This window comes from Salmo salar, chromosome ssa25, assembly GCF_905237065.1.
Source record: "Salmo salar chromosome ssa25, Ssal_v3.1, whole genome shotgun sequence".
NCBI lineage: Eukaryota > Metazoa > Chordata > Actinopteri > Salmoniformes > Salmonidae > Salmo > Salmo salar.
Genome location: NC_059466.1, coordinates 34,767,139 through 34,781,543, shown reverse-complemented (window position 1 = coordinate 34,781,543; position 14,405 = coordinate 34,767,139). Strand labels below are relative to the sequence as shown.

The following is a 14,405-nucleotide window of genomic DNA, read 5'->3' as shown; positions in this document are numbered from 1 at the left end:
ACTGCATGATTTACTGCATGAATATGCAACAAATAAACGTGTTGCAGGTAGAAATCACTGCGTGTATAAAATGTACTTTTTCGCTTAGGTTTTCAAGTAACGAAGAAAAATAGAAAGTTAAATGTGTTTCTGTCGCATTTTCAACTTTACCGATAGTTTTGTGACAAAAAGTGTGTTAAACAGCAAACGTGCCTACTCTGGTCTTGGCAGGTGCACTCTAATCAGCAGCTGGCAGATACAGTGAGGGTAGGCTGGGCTACTTGATGAGATAATTATGGATAAGAAGGAGAATTTCTTTATTTGTCAAACAGCAGTCAAGCGTCGATCATCATGTCACCAGAATCAGACCCTAGATATTTATTGGAAAAGAGCATGAAGATCACCACCCTGTGAAGTTCATCATGAGTTATTTCATCTGTAGCCTAATAAACTGCATGGTTTCCTGAGTCGTAGTGGGAGGACCACACACCATGTCATCGCGTGACTTCAAGTTTACTTCAATATGATGGTTATTATGTCAATATTTGCGCATAAAGGAGTTTCCACCTCCATTTCTCGCATAATTATTTTACAGACAGATCCCACCATGTCGAACGAATGAATGATCTGTCCGAAAACGTCCTGTTTTTTTGACAGCTGTCAGGATTTTATTTGATATGTTATGACTTTGCCCGCATAAAAACTGTGGATGGAAATGTGGTTATTTTGTTCCAGAAATGTTGTGATCATCATATCAAAGGAAAGCATTCTCTTGATATTCTAATTGTAATGACTTCAAGGAAAGCTCCCCCCTGGAGGTGTGAGAAGGACACTGTTCCTGCCAGAGCTACACACTGCTTTTCTAGAAAGTTTTTCGGGGGGAACATTCTCAGAACTCCTGTGATGAAAATCTAGGTTAGTTTGTCTCGTCTTCTTTTGTCTGGCCTTGTCTGCTTCTAACACAAATCCTGCAAATACCAAACACACAAGCTTTCTCTTCAAATACCAAACACACAAGCTTTCTCTTCAAATACCAAACCCACAAGCTTTCTCTTCAAATACCAAACCCACAAGCTTTCTCTTCAAATACCAAACCCACAAGCTTTCTCTTCAAATACCAAACCCACAAGCTTTCTCTTCAAATACCAAACCCACAAGCTTTCTCTTCAAATACCAAACCCACAAGCTTTCTCTTCAAATACCAAACCCACAAGCTTTCTCTTCAAATACCAAACACACAAGCTTTCTCTTCAAATACCAAACCCACAAGCTTTCTCTTCAAATACCAAACACACAAGCTTTCTCTTCAAATGAGTACCTAAACCACCAGAAACGTTCTTGCGAAATAAAAACAAATTATTATCAAGCCAGCGACATTGAAGAAGATTGCTGCAGCACAGTATCCTGCAGAGCATTGGTCTGCAGCCTACAGCTCCCTCTCTGTCTGCTGCGTTGTTAATATTACTAGTACCAACTCCCTCTCCAGCTGGAATTAAACACAGAAAAGAGTAAAGAGATAGAGAAGATAGAGAAGGTTGAAACAGTCTACAATTATATTTAGCTGTTAAACACAGATCTAGTATTGATGTCATCCTGTTACTATGCTTTGTGTTTGTGCATGTGTGTGTGTGTGTGTGTGTGTGCGTGTGTGCATGTGTTTAGTTGTGTGTTTGTAGGTATGTAGAGGTGTATAAGACATGTTTACACAGGCTTTCTCCATGTGCTCCCACAGTGGAAACATCTCTAATGTTTCTGAGTTTGTATTCTGACTATCAGTATTCTACTCTCTGTTTGAGAGGCACTAGGACTCACCAACACACACACACACACACACACACACACACACACACACACACACACACACACACACACACACACACACACACACACACACACACACACACACACACACACACACACACACACACAGTCCCAGTTTTCACCTTGTCACCCAGACCTGTTTGTTTCTCTATTCAGCTTTCCATCTGTGAACTCTCCCCTCCTTAATCTCTTGCTTCCCATCACTCACCCTCTCTCTTCTTTCCTCTTCTGTTATCTTCACTCGTTTAATCTCCTTCCCTCTCTTCTCTCTTCACGGCTTTCCCGCTATGTTATGCTATCTGCACACCCACCCAATGTCTCTCTCTCTCAATTCAATTCAATTCAATTCAAGGGCTTTATTGGCATGGGAAACACATGTTAACATCTCTGTCTGTGTGTCTCTCCCTCTCTCCCTTTCTCCCTTCATCTCTCCCTTCCCGCCTTCCTCCTTCACTTAATCTCTCCTTTCATCTCTCCTGCCCTATCTCCCTCCTTCACTTAATCTCTCCTTTCATCTCTCCTGCCCTATCTCCCTCCCTCCCCTCTTTCTCTTTCCTTTTGTTGGAGCTGTACCCTGTAGACCTATGTGAGTTGTATTCTATTCCTCTGTCATTGGCAGCGGGAATATGCGCATATTTAGACTAGTGCCTGTATTTGTCTGTCTGACCTCTGTCCGGTTCCATATGCATGCTGCCTGTTTCCAGCCATCTCACCACTGAATAACAGGCTTCCCAATACAACTCCATTACTGTGTGATCTGTACATATCATTACCACCATAGCTGGCCAATAGAGGAGGAAGCCAATAGGCAGAATGTTCTAGGCTGGGAGTCTGGCGGGGAAATGCTTTTTCTCTTCCACTCCTTCCAAAGCCGCGGGAAGAAATCCCCTTCATAATAAAGCATTGCATGCATCTATAATCACATTTCCGTAGTGGCATACAGTTGAGCAGACTTGTTTTTCAAAGATTTCCCCACGTAGGGATTTTTTTTGCAGGATCTGGAAATGTTTTTGCCTTTTATAATTGCATTTCTTGACTTTTCCTAAATAAGTCTATGCAACTCACTGCCCTTGTTTGTTAGAATCTTAATATCAGAAACATAACTGGAGTTATACCATTGCCCTTCTCCCGACAGTAGGGCCTGCTCCAGTTCCTTCTCCCGACAGTAGGGCCTGCTCCAGTTCCTTCTCCCGACAGTAGGGCCTGCTCCAGTTCCTTCTCCCGACAGTAGGGCCTGCTCCAGTTCCTTCTCCCGACAGTAGGGCCTGCTCCAGTTCCTTCTCCCGACAGTAGGGCCTGCTCCAGTTCCTTCTCCCGACAGTAGGGCCTGCTCCAGTTCCTTCTCCCGACAGTAGGGCCTGCTCCAGTTCCTTCTCCCGACAGTAGGGCCTGCTCCAGTTCCTTCTTCCGACAGTAGGGCCTGCTCCAGTTCCTTCTCCCGACAGTAGGGCCTGCTCCAGTTCCTTCTCCCGACAGTAGGGCCTGCTCCAGTTCCTTCTCCCGACAGTAGGGCCTGCTCCAGTTCCTTCTCCCGACAGTAGGGCCTGCTCCAGTTCCTTCTCCCGACAGTAGGGCCTGCTCCAGTTCCTTCTCCCGACAGTAGGGCCTGCTCCAGTTCCTTCTCCCGACAGTAGGGCCTGCTCCAGTTCCTTCTCCCGACAGTAGGGTCTGCTCCAGTTCCTTCTCCCGACAGTAGGGCCTGCTCCAGTTCCTTCTCTCGACAGTAGGGCCTGCTCCAGTTCCTTCTTCCAACAGTGGAATGTGCCGTGCTCAGTTGATAATCAAACCTGCAATTGCCTCGAAACTTAACCTAAACTATACCAACACTAATTTCACACATATAACAGATGAAATAAATAAAGTCAAGTATGATGGGGGAGAAAGGGGGAGAATGGGTGAGTTGATGAGGGGAAGCGAATGATGCATAGTTATGTAATCACCAATTGTGAATGAAGAACCGGACGGGCCATTCGATTGTACTGGTATATTCTAATTACTATCTCTAAATGGTATGTACCCTGCATCAGTCCACTAAATCCAAGCCGTTTTATCAGTCTACTCTGGCCTACTTGGAGTACAAAGTGAGAGTGTATGTAATTTACAATGGCTAGAAGACCAAGACGAATGGATGCACATGCTGCGTTAGCGCTGCTACGAGATCTGAATAAAAAAACAACTCCGATGGTGGTGAAGAAATGAATCAATCATCACTGATGATTACTCTTCTGATTCTGAGCCTCAGCCTGAATAATCTACTCCTTCGAGGCCTAAGTGCAAAAAACCCCCAGAATGGTGTGCACTGAGCAGGTGCCGCTCCACTAGTAAATGAAACAGTGAGAAAGGAAAGAGGAAGGGACGGCACCGCTTCGATAGAACAAGCAAATGACAATGCTACAGGGCCGATTATCAGCATAAAATGTCAACACTGAGTAAGCGGGCTCTAGATCTCAAGCAAAAAACAACATCAGCGATGCTCTCACCAGCTTTCATTGTTTATGTGACATGGACATGCTACAACATTCAGGGACTGTACTGTGGCTAAGGTGCACACGTAGCAAGGAGACACTGCCTGGGATCTGTCTGTTGATGAGCTGTAAGCTTTCATTTCAATCCTGTATGTACGTGAAACATTTGGTGGAAAGAGGGTGTATATAGAGAGTTTCTGATCAGACATGAATTGAATAGTTTTCTTTGGAGAAATTATGTCATGGGATTGCTTCAGAGAGATCATGCGTAGTTTCCATTTTGATGACAAAGAAACAGGCAAATTCGCCTTGGTATCCGACGTATAACTAATTGCTATATTTTACTGCTGTCATATCGACACATATTCATTATAATAACATTATTGCTTTTGTGCTGATTTTCACTATTTATCAAGCACGCTTAAATTGATGTTTAGGCTACTGATGTTTCATTATTAGCGATCACGGTGGCACCGGAAAGAAAGGGCTGCCGTCTTATCAACCAACCATGCTATTTTGTTTGTTTGTTTGCGTTGTTCATAACTTGGTTTGTACATAATGTTTCTGCTACTGTCTCTTATGATCGAAAAGAGCTTCTGGACATCAGAACTGCGATTGTTCACCTCAAACTGGACAAAGAGTTCTTCTTCAATGAGTCAGACAGGAGGGATATACAACTACAGACACCCGACCAGGCCTAGATCTCTGTGATTTGCTGGAGAAGGACACTGAGATTTCGTGGAAAAATATCAGGGTGCCTTGTGAGGATCAGGCGACAAGTGGCTAATCTGCCCTTGCCTTCCGTCCTGCTAGCTAATGTTCAATCACTGTAAAATAAATTTGGATGAGCTGAAAGCACGTATATCCTACCAACAGGACATTAAAAACTTGAATATCTTATGTTTCACCGAGTCGTGGCTGAACGACAACATGAATAACATACAGCTGGAGGGTTAAACACTCCATTCTCAGGACAGAACAGCAGCCTCTGGTAAGACACGGGGTGGGGACCTATGCATATATGCGGACAACAGCTGGTGCACAATATCTAAGGAAGTCTCGAGGTGTTGCTCGCCTGAGGTAGAGTATCACATAATAAGCTGTAGACCATACTATCTACAGTACCTAGAGAGTTTTCATCTGTATTTTTCGTAGCTGTCTACATACCACCGCAGACCGATGCTGGCACTAAAACCGCGCTCAATGAGCTGTATACCGCCATAAGCAAACAGGAAAACGCTCATCCGGAGGTGACGCTCCTAGTGGCCAGGTACTTTAATGCAGGGAAACATAAATCAGTTTGACCTAATTTCAATCAACATGTTAAATGTGCAACCAGAGGGAAAAAATTATCTAGACCACCTTTACTCCACACACAGAGACGTGTACAAAGCTCTCCCTCTCCCTTCATTTGGAAAATCTGACCGTAATTCTATTCTCCTGATTCCTTACAAGCACAAATTAAAGCAGGAAGCACCAGTGACTCGGTCTATAAAAAAGTGGTCAGATGAAGCAGATGCTAAACTACAGGACTGCTTTGCTAGAACAGACTGGAATATGTTCTGGGATTCTTCCGATGGCATTGAGGAGTACACCACATCAATAAGTGCATCGAGGACGTCGTCCCCACAGTGACTGTGCATACATAACCCAACCAGAAGCCATGGATTACAGGCAATGTTCGCACTGAGCTAACAGGTAGAGCTACCACTTTCAAGTAGCGGGACTCTAACCCGGAAGCTTATAAGAAATCTCACTATGCCCTCCGACAAACCATCAAACAGGCAAAGAGTCAATACAGGACTAAGATCGAATCATACTACACCGGCTCCGACGCTCATCAGATATGGCAGGGCTTGCAAACTATTACAGACTACAAATGGAAGCACAGCCGAGAGCTGCCCAGTGACACGAGCCTACCAGACAAGCTAAATAACTTCTATGCTCGCTTCGAGTAACACTGAAACATGCATGAGAGCGTCAGTTGTTCCGGACGACTATCACGCTCTCCGCAGCCGATGTGAGTAAGAATTTCAAACAGGTCAACATTCACAAGACCGCAGGGCCAGACGGATTACCAGGATGTGTGCTCCGAGCATGCGCTGACCAACTAGCAAATGTCTTCACTGACATTTTCAACCTCTCCCTGTCTGAGTCTGTAATACCAGCATGTTTCAAGCAGACCACGATAGTCCATGTGCCCAAGAACACTAAGGTAACCTGCCTAAATGACTACCAACCGGTAGCACTCACGTCGGTAGCCATGAAATGCTTCGAAAGGCTGGTCATGGCTCACATCAACACCATTATCCCAGAAACAGTAGACCCACTCCAATTTGCATACCACACCAACAGATCCACAGACGATGCAATCTCTATTGCACTCCACACTGCGCTCTCACACCTTGATAAAAGGAACACCGATGTGAAAATGCTGTTCATTGACTACAGCTCAGCGATCAACATCATAGTGCCCTCAAAGCTCATCACCAAGCTAAGGACCGTGGAACTAAACGCCCCCCTTTGCAACTGGATCCTGGACTTCCTGACGGGCCGCCCCCAGGTGGTGAGGGTAGGTAACAACACATCCGCCACGCTGATCCTTTACACCGGGGTCCCTCAGGGGTGCGTGCTCAGCCCCCTCCTGTACTCCCTGTTCACTCATGACTGCAAGTCCAGGCACAACTCCAACACCATTATTAAGTTTGCTGATGACACAACAGTGGTAGGCCTGATCACGACAATGATGAGACAACCTATAGGGAGGAGGTCAAAGACCTGACCGTTATGGTGCAAGGACAACAACCTCTCCCTCAACGTGATCCAGACGAAGGAGATGATTGTGGACTACAGGAAAAGGAGGACCGAGCACGTTCCCATTCTCATTGACGGGGCTGTAGTGGAGCAGGTTGAGAGCTTCAAGTTCCTTGCCGTCCACATCACCAGCAAACTAACATGGTCCAAGCACACCAAGACAGTCGTGAAGAGGGCAGGACAAAACCTATTCCCCCTCAGGAGACTGAAAAGATTTGGCATGGGTCCTCAGATCCTCAAAAGGTTCTACAGCTGCACCATCGAGAGAATCCTGATGGGTTGCATTACTGCCTGGTATGGCAACTGCTCGGCCTCCGATCGCAACACACTACAGAGGGTAGAGCATATCCATATCCATCAGTCCATCAACCCGGGGTCAAGCATCCTGCCATCCAGAACCTTTATACCATGCAGTGACAGAGGAAGGCCCTAAAAATTGTCAAAGACTCCAGCCACCCTAGTCATAGACTGTTCTCTCTGCTACCACACGGCAGCAGAGAGCACCAAGTCGCTTCTACCCCCCCTTCTGGAATGCTGCTGCTACTCTCTGTTATTTTCTATGCATAATCACTTTAATAACTCTACCTACATGTACATATTGCCTAAATTACATCGACACCGGTGCCCCCGCACATTGACGTTGACTCTGTACCGGTACCCCCTGTATATAGCTCTACAATTGTTATTTAGTGCTGCTCTTTAATTATTTGTTATTCTTATCACATACTTTTTGGGGGGGATTTTCTTAAAACTGCATTGTTGTATAAGAGCTTGTAAGTAAGCATTTCACTGTGAGAGAGAGAGGGGACACTTGGTTTTTGGCTAGTTGGTGATTTGTTGTCACATGTATTCGGCGCCTGTGACAAATAAAATTTGATTTGGTTGGGGTATAATTATTATTATTATTTTTGTTTATAAAAATAATCTGTTACCATGTTCCAACACTTACCCTTTCTGTATCATAATTGTAACAAAGGCACACCATGAATAAAATTGATTGAACATGTGAATGTTGGTGTTTTTTTTATTTTGTTTTGTTTTTACATATAGCCTGCAGTAACATAAACTAATGAAAATGCTATTGAATTATTTGAAATAAAATACATTTTGTATTCTAATGTTACCGTAGACCTTTATAAACACAACCAAATAATTATTTTTGAGATAGCATATATGAAATGTTTTTATTACACTGTTAGAATGTTGCAGTCAAAATGACTACTCATTAGCTTGACGGGAGGTCCCTCGAGGCAAAGTGGTTGTAGTGTTAATGGCTGGGATTGGAGAAAATTGAGGATTTATCAACAACATTGTAGTTACTCCACAATACTAACCTACAGTGCCTTTGGAAAGTATTCAGACAATTTTACTTTTTCAACATTTTGTTACGTTACAGCCTTTTTCTAAAATTGATTAAATAATTGTTTTCCTCCATCAATCTACACACAATACCCCATAACGACAAAGCAAAAACAGGTTTTTAGAAATGTTTTCTAATTTACATAAATAAATTAAAATGAAATATCACATTTACATAAGTATTCAGACCCTTTACTCAGTACTTAGTGAAAGCACCTTTGGCAGCGACTACAGCCTTGAGTGTTCTTGGTTATAATGCTACAAGCTTGGCACACCTGTACTTGGGGAATTTCTCCCATTCTTCTCTGCAGATCCTCTCAAACTCTGTCAGGTTTGATGGGGAGCATTGCTGTACACCTATTTTCAGGTCTCTCCAGAGATGTTCGATCGGGTTCAAGTCCTGGCTCTTGCTGGGCCACTCAAGGATATTCAGAGACTGAATAACAGTCTTCCCAATACAACTCCATTACTCTGTGATCCTACATAGCCACTCCTATGTTGTCCTGGTGGAAGGTGAACCTGAGGTCATGAGCGCTCTGGAGCAGGTTTTCATCAAGGATCTTACTGTACTTTGCTCTGTTCATCTTTGCCTTGACCCTGACTAGTCTCCCAGTCCCTGCCGCTGAAAAACATCCCCACAGCATGATGCTGCCACCACCATGCTTCACTGTAGGGATGGTGCCATGTTTCCTCCAGACGTGACACTTGGCATTCAGGACAAAGAGTCCAATCTTGGTTTCATGAGACCAGAGAATATTGTTTCTCATGGTCTTAGAGTCTTTAGGTGCCTTTTGGCAAACACCAAGCGGGCTGTCATGTGCCTTTTATTGAGGAGTGGCGTCCGTCTGGCCACTCTACCATAAAGGCCTGATTGGTAGAGTGCTGCAGAGATGGTTGTCCTTCTGGAAGGTTCTCCCATCTCCACAGAGGAACTATAAAGCTCTGTCAGAGTGACCATCAGGTTCTTAGTCACCTCCCTGACCAAGGCCCTTCTCCCCCGATTGCTCAGTTTGGCTGGGCAGCCAGCTCTAGGAAGAGTCTTGGTGGTTCTTCCATTTAAGAATGATGGAGGGCACTGTGTTTTTGGGGGCCTTCAATGCCGCAGAAATGTTTTGGTACTCTTCCCCAGATCTGTGCCTCGACACAATCCTGTCTCGGAGCTCCACGGACAATTCCTTTGACCGCATGGCTTGGTTTTTGCTCTGTGGGACCTTTTATAGACAGTTGTGTGCCTTTCCAAATCATGTCCAATCAATTACATTTACCACAGGTGGACTCCAATCAAGTTGTAGAGACATCTCAAGGATGATCAATGTAAACAGGATGCACCTGAGCTCAATTTCGTGTCTCATAGCAAAGTGTTTGAATACTTATGTAAATAAGGATTATTATTATTTTTGTATATATATACCTTTCAAAAAACCTGTTTTCACTTTGTGATTATGGGGTGTTGTGTGTAGATTGCTGAGGAAAATGTTTTATTTAATCAATTTTAGAATAAGGCTGTAACGTAACAACATTTTGAAAAAGTGAAAAGGTACTTTCCGAATGCACTGTATGCCTTCAGAAAGTAGTCATACCCCTTGACTTATTCCACATTTTTACTCCTGAACTTATTTAGGCTTGCCACAACAAAGTGGCTGAATAATTATTAACTCAAGACATTTCAGCATTTCATAAGCTACTTAAAAATGACTTTCCAGTGGCACTGACTCACTCAATGATGAAGATTAAGCCTATCGGCCATCACTCACCGGTGATGGCCGATGTTCTCCTGCCAATAATCTCAAGATAAGGTATTTAGAAAAAAGTGTTGCTCCTTCAAAATCGCTTAAAAGTTGTTGATAAAAAAACTGCTCGCTTCTACAGACAGATTAGTCTTCACTTTTCAGCAGTAGGCATTTGCTTTCCAAACATGACATTTTTCTCATGAAAGGCAAACTGACAGCCACAACCAACCATAGAAATATAATCCATAGATATCAGTTCCTGTTCAAGTCAGGACTGACAGCCATTGCTAGTGTATCCATGAGTTTAACAGTTAAAGTGCTAGGATTAGAGGTCCCAAAACACTTCTATGAATGATATGTCTATGGCTACAACCCAACAAGCTGTTCTATATTTGGCACACTTGTTTCCCAAATTGTGGCCTTCCTGACTTTAAGTGCTTGTGATAAAACTTTATCCACAGCTATTTTTAGAAGCTATTGATCCTCCGTGGCTAAATTATAATCTAGGTTTAGTATTTTGAATTATTTCTCTGTTCAGTCAGGAGTAATACATTTTCAGGACTTTTTAAATATAATTTTAGCAAAATTATTTCAATTCATCAGGGGGTGTTGAAGCTCCTCCAGCACCCCTACTTCCCCCAGTTATGACTCCATTCATGTAAGACTGTTTTCCTCTCTTATTTATTTAAAAAAATGTTGTCTCTTTTTCCGCTGCAGTGCAGAATCAGCGATCTTACCTTTAAATTAGCTTTTAATTAAAGAACGTGGCTTTATCCAAACCTCTGTTTCTTTGAAGAAGAGCTATCTTTGATTCTTCACCCCATTACTCCCTCCATCCCTCCCCCTTCTCCCCCAAACCAGCGATACACTTTTGTGACATCCTTTGAAGATGACTTCCTCTCTTCTTCCCTTTTTTCTCCAACTTTATTTGGTGCTACTGCATCAGGGATCCCCGTGTCAGATAAACATTGATGGCAATGTGTTCCAGGTCATCATATGAAAAATCAAACATGTCAAGGGATTTTCTATTGACTCAGTAGAGTGGAGTAGAGTGTGATGACATACAGTCACTGTTTTATCCAACTGTGTATTGTTTTTTTGATAAGTGGCACTAGATCGGTGTAGTTCTAGTTGCAGTGTTGACTGCAGATATAATGCCACATTGGATGCATGTGCCTTTCTGCTGCTGTTGCTGTTGCTGTTGCTGCTGTTGCTGTTGCTGCTGTTGCTGTTGCTGCTGTTGCTGTTGCTGCTGTTGCTGTTGCTGCTGTTGCTGTTGCTGCTGCTGCTGCTGCTGCTGTTGCTGTTGCTGTTGCTGTTGCTGTAGCTGCTGATGTTGCTGCTGCTGCTGCTGCTGCTGTTGCTGTTGCTTTTGCTGTTGTTGCTGTTGCTGCTGCTGATGTTGCTGTTGCTGTTGCTGCTGTTGCTGTTGCTGTTGCTGCTGTTGTTATTTCTTAGTGTGACTTTGGGCCCAGAAATGCAAACAGCATCTTATTACTTAATAAGGAGGGGTATAGGAATTGATGTTGGAGAGTTTGATAACTAGCTCATAACTAAACTCAGCAAAAAAAGAATCATCCCTTTTTCAGGACCCTGTCTTTCAAAGATAATTCATAAAAATCCAAATAACTTCATTGTAAAGGGTTTAAACACTGTTTCCCATGCTTGTCCAATGAACCATGAAAAATGAATGAACATGCACCTTTGGAACTGTCGTTAAGACACTAACAGCTTACAGACGGTAGACAATTAAGGTCACAGTTATGAAAACTTAGGACACTGAAGAGGCCTTTCTACTGACTCTGAAAAACACCAAAAGAAAGATGCCCAGGGTCCCTTCTCATCTGCGTTAACATGTCTTAGAGGCATGAGGAAGGCAGATGTGGCCAGGGCAATAAATTGCAATGTCCATACTGTGAGACGCCTAAGACAGCGCTACAGGGAGACAGGACGGACAGCTGATCGTCCTCGCAGTGGCAGACCACGTGTAACAAGACCTGCACAGGATCGGTACATCTGAACATCACACATGCAGGACAGGTACAGGATGGCAACAACAACTGCCTGAGTTACACCAAATCAAATCAAATTTTATTTGTCACATACACATGGTTAGCAGATGTTAATGTGAGTATAGCGAAATACTTGTGCTTCTAGTTCCGACCATGCGGTAATATCTAACAAGTGATCTAACCTAAAACAATCCCTCCACCAGTGCTCAGACTGTCCGCAATAGGCTGAGAGAGGCTGGACTGAGGGCTTGTAGACCTGTTGTAAGACAGGTTCTCACCAGACATCACCTGCAACAACGTTGCCTATGGGCACAAACCCACCGTCACTGGACCAGACAGGACTGGCAAAAAGTGCTCTTCACTGACGAGTCGCGGTTTTGTCTCACCAGGGGTGATGGTCAGATTTGCGTTTATCGTTGAAGGAATGAGCGTTACACCAAGGCATGTACCCTGGAGCGGGATCGATTTCGAGGTAGAGGGTCCGTCATGGTCTGGGGCAGTGTGTCACAGCATCATCGGACTGAGCTTGTTGTCATTGCAGGCAATCTCAACGCTGTGCGTTACAAGGAAGACATCCTCCTCCCACATGTGGTACCCTTCCTGCAGGCTCATCCTGACATGACCCTCCAGCATGACAATGCCACCAGCAATACTTTTTATTCTGTGTGTGATTTCCTGCAAGACAGGAATGTCAGTGTTCTGCCATGGCCAGCGAAGAGCCCGGATCTCAATCCCATTGAGCACGTCTGGGACCTGTTAGATCAGAGGGTGAGGGCTAGGGCCATTCCCCCCAGAAATGTCCGGGAGCTTGCAGGTGCCTTGGTGGAAGAGTGGGGTAACATCTCACAGCAAGAACGGGCAAATCTGGTGCAGTGCATGAGGAGGAGATGCACTGCAGTACTTAATGCAGCTGGTGGCCACCCCCCGTCCCCCCCTTTGTTCAAGGACACATTATTAAATTTCTGTTAGTCACATGTCTGTGGAACTTGTTCAGTTTATGTCTCAGTTGTTGAATCTTGTTATGTTCATACAAATATTTACACATGTTAAGTTTGCTGAAAATAAACACAGTTGACAGTTAGAGGATATTTCTTTTTTTGCTGAGGATAGTAAAACATATTCATTGTGTGTGTGTGTTTGTGTGTGTATTATTCTTTAACATCACTTGATGGAAAATTAGACTCTCGTACACACATAACCGGAACACGCACACATGCATACATGCAGGCGCACACATACACTATACCATTGAAACACACACACACACACACACACACACACACACACACACACACACACACACACACACACACACATTTACGGTTTGTGTAGGTCTCCAAATGAGAAAAGGGGCTCCATTACTAATAATCCAAGAGTTTCCACTGGGGCAGCGGACTGGAAGGCTCAAATGCACAAAGCCTCTCCTGTAAATGTGTGGTATGCTGCGCCAGCACCACCCTGCATCCCACTGCTGGCTTGCTTCTGAAGCTAAGCAGGGTTGGTCCCTGAGTGGGAGACCAGATGCTGCTGGAAGTGGTGTTGGAGGGCCAGTAGGAGGCACTATTTTCTCTGGTCTAACAAAATATCCCAATACCCCAGAGCAGTGATTGGGGACATTGCCCTGCATAGGGTGCTGTCTTTCGGATGGGACGTTCAACAGGTGTCCTGACTCTGTGGTCACTAAAGATCCCCTGGCACTTGTCGTAAGAGTAGGGGTGTTAACCTCGGTGTTCTGGCTAAATTACCAATCTAGCTGTCATACCATCAATGCCACCTAATCATCCCCAGCTCACAATTGGCTCATTCATCCCCCCTCCTGTCCCCTGTAACTATTCCCCAGGTTGTTGCTGTAAATGAGAATGTGTTCTCAGTCAACTTACCTGGTAAAATAATGGTTTAAAAAAATATGTGTGGCTCTGTACAATGATTACTACCTACTCTTAAATGTTTATATGGATATGCAATTGTTTTGCTTGTGTGTTTCAAGTTTCAAGGGTATTCGTGCACAGGACACAACAGTACAGTGAAATTCTTAGCTTGAGAGCTCCATCCAACAATGCAGTGATAATAAATACTTATAGAAAATAGAAAAAAAGAATAAAACCCAATCATTTTTATACCATTTTTATTTAACCTTTATTTAAATAGGCAAGTCAAATCTTATTTACATTGAAGGCCTCCAAAAGGTAAAAGTCCTCCTACGGGGACGGTGACTGGGATTAAAA

At 43.9% G+C, this 14,405-nt stretch overlaps 1 protein-coding gene across 1 annotated transcript in view; it reads left to right on the top strand.

Annotated features, from left to right (window-relative positions):
- The window catches only part of LOC106586656 (transmembrane protein FAM155A), a 281,768-nt gene that overhangs the window by 140,135 nt on the left and 127,228 nt on the right, over positions 1-14,405 (top strand). The window lies entirely within an intron of this gene.